We start from the raw sequence: 5,000 nt of genomic DNA on the forward strand, positions 1-5,000 counted from the left end.
AAATTCAGCTAAAAACTCGAACCGGAGAAGATTTCGCGACCGTTTGAAAAAAGTGTCCCCGTTTCAGACACTTCAACGGCTACTGGCAGCAAACCTGTAAAATCTCAAACGCTCTTTAAGGGGGTGTGAGTTCTCAGAGGTTTGATGAGGGATAGGGGGCCAACACAAGGGCCAAGTACCAGCACCCATCGCACGTCATGTGCGCACACCCCCCCGGCCCCCCTCCCAATCGCCGGAACCCCAATGCCGCCGGTCAGGTTCTCCGGCGGTACTCCGGTGATGCTCCGGCGATGCTGTCCCGAGTGAAAAAAATGCGGCACCAGCACATGCTGGAGCCAAGCATGGGCACCGTGGCTCAAAATCGAACTTCGGCCAAGGCCTCGACCATCAATGGCACATGATGACGCATGGTGATGGCACATGCATCGACCATCATCGGCATAGGCTGCCCTTCGGTACGGGCACTTGCCTCGACCGCCATCGGCACAAGCTGGGCCCTGGTGTGGGTTGTTGCCTCGATCACCAGCGGCACATGCTGAGCCTTGGTGCGGGCGGTTGCCTCGAGCACCATCGGCAGACCCTGGGCCCTGGTGCGGCCGGTTGCCCCGATAACCATCGGCACACGCTGGGCCCTGGAGCGGCCGGTTGCCTCGATCACCATCGGCAAAAGCTGGGCCCTGGTGCGGGCGCTTGCCTCGACCACCATCGGCACACGCTGGGCACTGGTGCGGGCGCTTGCCTCGACCACCATCGGCACACGCTGGGCACTGGTGCGGGCGCTTGCCTCGACCACCATCGGCACACGCTGGGCCCTGGTGCGGGCGCTTGCCTCGATCACCATCGGCACACGCTGGGCCCTGGTGCGGGCGCTTGCCTCGACCACCATCGGCACACGCTCGGCCCTGGTGCGGTCGGTTGCCTCGAGCACCATCGGCACACGCTCGGCCCTGGTGCGGGCGCTTGCCTCGACCACCATCGGCACACGCTGGGCCCTGGTGCGGCAGGTTGCCTCGAGCACCATCGGCACACGCTGGGCACTGGTGCGGTCGGTTGCCTCGACCACCATCGGCACACGCTGGGCCCTGGTGCGGGCGCTTGCCTCGACCACCATCGGCACACGCTGGGCCCTGGTGCGGCAGGTTGCCTCGAGCACCATCGGCACACGCTGGGCCCTGGTGCGGTCGGTTGCCTCGATCACCATCGGCACACGCTGGGCCCTGGTGCGGGCGGTTGCCTCGACCACCATCGGCACACGCTGGGCCCTGGTACGGTAGCTTGCCTCGAGCACCATCGGCACACGCTCGGCCCTGGTGCGGTCGGTTGCCTCGACCACCATCGGCACACGCTGGGCCCTGGTGCGGCAGGTTGCCTCGACCACCATCGGCACACGCTGGGCCCTGGTGCGGGCGGTTGCCTCGACCACCATCGGCACACGCTCCGCCCTGTTGCGGTCGGTTGCCTCGAGCACCATCGGCACACGCTGGGCCCTGGTGCGGCAGGTTGCCTCGACCACCATCGGCACACGCTGGGCCCTGGTGCGGGCGGTTGCCTCGACCACCATCGGCACACGCTGGGCCCTGGTGCGGGCGCTTGCCTCGACCACCATCGGCACACGCTGGGCCCTGGTGCGGCAGGTTGCCTCGACCACCATCGGCACACGCTGGGCCCTGGTGCGGGCGCTTGCCTCGACCACCATCGGCACACGCTGGGCCCTGGTGCGGGCGCTTGCCTCGACCACCATCGGCACACGCTGGGCCCTGGTGCGGCAGGTTGCCTCGACCACCATCGGCACACGCTGGGCCCTGGTGCGGGCGCTTGCCTCGAGCACCATCGGCACACGCTCGGCCCTGGTGCGGTCGGTTGCCTCGAGCACCATCGGCACACGCTGGGCCCTGGTGCGGCAGGTTGCCTCGACCATCATCGGCAGCCTCGACCACCATCGGCACACGCTGGGCCCTGGTGCGGGCGCTTGCCTCGACCACCATCGGCACACGCTCGGCCCTGGTGCGGTCGGTTGCCTCGAGCACCATCGGCACACGCTGGGCCCTGGTGCGGCAGGTTGCCTCGACCACCATCGGCACACGCTGGGCCCTGGTGCGGGCGGTTGCCTCGACCACCATCGGCACACGCTGGTCCCTGGTGCGGGCGCTTGCCTCGAGCACCATCGGCACACGCTGGGCCCTGGTGCGGCAGGTTGCCTCGAGCACCATCGGCACACGCTGGGCCCTGGTGCGGCAGGTTGCCTCGAGCACCATCGGCACACGCTGGGCCCTGGTGCGGGAGCTTGCCTCGAGCGCCATCGGCACACGCTGGGCCCTGGTGCGGCAGGTTGCCTCGAGCACCATCGGCACACGCTGGGCCCTGGTGCGGTCGGTTGCCTCGAGCACCATCGGCACACGCTGGGCGCTGGTGCGGGCGCTTGCCTCGACCAGCATCGGCACACGCTGGGCCCTGGTGCGGCAGGTTGCCTCGATCACCATCGGCACACGCTGGGCCCTGGTGCGACAGGTTGCCTCGAGCACCATCGGCACACTATCGGCCCTGGTGCGGGCGGTTGCCTCGACCACCGTCGGCACACGCTGGGCCCTGGTGCGGGCGCTTGCCTCGAGCACCTTCGGCACACGCTGGGCCCTGGTGCGGGCGGTTGCCTCGAGCACCATCGGCACACGCTGGGCCCTGGTGGGTTTAGGCACATCTTCAAATTTCTGCCGTGCCAATGCCATTTTTATGGCTTGTAAATTCATACAATGGTCCCCTAAGCCTTCACGTGAAGTTTCGTTGGAAGATGACTCGTTTTCTATTTTTCATGATTTTCGAAACTTTTTGCGGTTCGGGATTTTTTAAAATTTTTTTATAAGGATTTTTGGCCCCAAATTTTGTAGGCATGATCCTTCTATTTTTGTTGGCATGCACAAAAAAATTCAGCTAAAAACTCGAAGTAGAGAAGATTTTGTGACCGTTTGAAAAAAGTGTCCCCATTTCAGACACTTTAACGGCTACTGGTAGCAAACCTGTAAAATCTCAAATGCTCTTTAAGGGGGTGTGAATTCTCAGAGGTTTGATGAGGGATAGGGGGCCAACACAAGGCCAAGTACCAGCACCCATCGCACATCATGTGCGCACACCCCCCCGGCCCCCCTCCCAATCGCCGGAACCCCAATGCCGCCGGTCAGGTTCTCCGGCGGTACTCCGGCGATGCTCCGGCGATGCTCCGGCGATGCTGTCCCGAGTGAAAAAAATGCGGCACCAGCACATGCTGGAGCCAAGCATGGGCACCGTGGCTCAAAATCGAACTTCGGCCAAGGCCTCGACCATCAATGGCACATGATGGCGCATGGTGATGGCACATGCATCGACCATCATCGGCATAGGCTGCCCTTCGGTACGGGCACTTGCCTCGACCGCCATCGGCACAAGCTGGGCCTTGGTGTGGGTTGTTGCCTCGATCACAATCGGCACATGCTGAGCCTTGGTGCGGGCGGTTGCCTCGAGCACCATCGGCAGACCCTGGGCCCTGGTGCGGCCGGTTGCCCCGATAACCATCGGCACACGCTGGGCCCTGGGGCGGGCGCTTGCCCCCAGCACCATCGGCACACGCTGGGCCCTGGTGCGGGCGGTTCCCTCGACCACCATCGGCACACGTTGGGCCCTGGTCCGGGCGGTTACCCCCAGCACCATCGGCACACGCTGGGCCCTGGTGCGGGCGCTTGCCCCCAGCACCATCGGCACACGCTGGGCCCTGGTGCGGGCGGTTGCCCCCAGCACCATCGGCACACGCAGGGCCCTGGTGCGGGCGGTTGCCCCGAACACCATCGGCACAAGCCGGCCCTTGGTGCGGGCTCCTGGCTCGACCACCATCGGCACACGCTGGGCCCTGGTGCGGGCGGTTGCCTCGAACACCATCGGCACACGCCGGCCCTTGGTGCGGCCGGTTGCCTCGACCACCATCGGCACACGCTCGGCCTTGGTGAGGGCGCTTGCCTCGACCACCATCGGCACACGCTGGGCCCTGGTGCGGGCGCTTGCCTCGACCACCATTGGCACACGCTCGGCCTTGGTGCGGGCGCTTGCCTCGACCACCATCGGCACACGCTGGGCCCTGGTGCGGGCGGTTGCCTCGACCACCATCGGCACACGCTCGGCCTTGGTGAGGGCGCTTGCCTCGACCACCATCGGCACACGCTGGGCCCTGGTACGGGCGCTTGCCTCGACCACCATCGGCACACGCTCGGCCTTGGTGCGGGCGGTTGCCTCGACCACCATCGGCACACGCTGGGCCCTGGTGCTGGCGGTTGCCTCGACCACCATCGGCACACGCTGGGCCCTGGTAGGGGCGGTTGCCTCGAACACCATCGGCACAAGCCGGCCCTTGGTGCGGGCGGTTGCCTCGAGCACCATCGGCACACGCTGGGCCCTGGTGCGGGCGGTTGCCTCGACCACCATCGGCACACGCTGGGCCCTGGTGCGGACGGTTGCCTCGAGCACCATGGGCACACGCTGGCCCTTGGTGCGGGCTCTTGCCTCGACCACCATCAGCAGAAGATGGCCCTTACGTCGAACACCATCGATACATGCCGGGCCTTGGTGTGGGCACATGCCTCGAGCTGGTGCGGGCGGTTGCCTCGACCACCATCGGCTCACGTTGGCCCTTGTTGCGGGCACATGCCTCGACCACCATCGGCACCTGTGCACCCTCGGTGTGGGATTTGCTTGTTTGAAAAAAGTGTCCCCGTTTCAGACATTTTAACGTCTACTGGTAGCATATCTGTAAAATCTCTAATGCTCTTTAGGGGGTGGTGGTCCGGCACCCCCTCTCCCCCCCCCCACGGGGGGAGTAGGTGTGCGCGATGGGCCTCCCATTGCGTGCACCCCGGCCAACGTCCCTCGAACGAAATACAGGGCGTGCATGCCTTCCGGCGATTTTTGTCCGGCGACTGGTTGCTCCGGTGACCGGCAGGCGCCCATGGCCTCGATCGGTTGGCTTGCATGCAAAAAAAGGG

The sequence above is a fragment of the Durio zibethinus genome, unplaced genomic scaffold (genome assembly GCF_047325235.1).
Source record: "Durio zibethinus cultivar Kanyao isolate XHJ-2024 unplaced genomic scaffold, ASM4732523v1 HiC_scaffold_3, whole genome shotgun sequence".
NCBI lineage: Eukaryota > Viridiplantae > Streptophyta > Magnoliopsida > Malvales > Malvaceae > Durio > Durio zibethinus.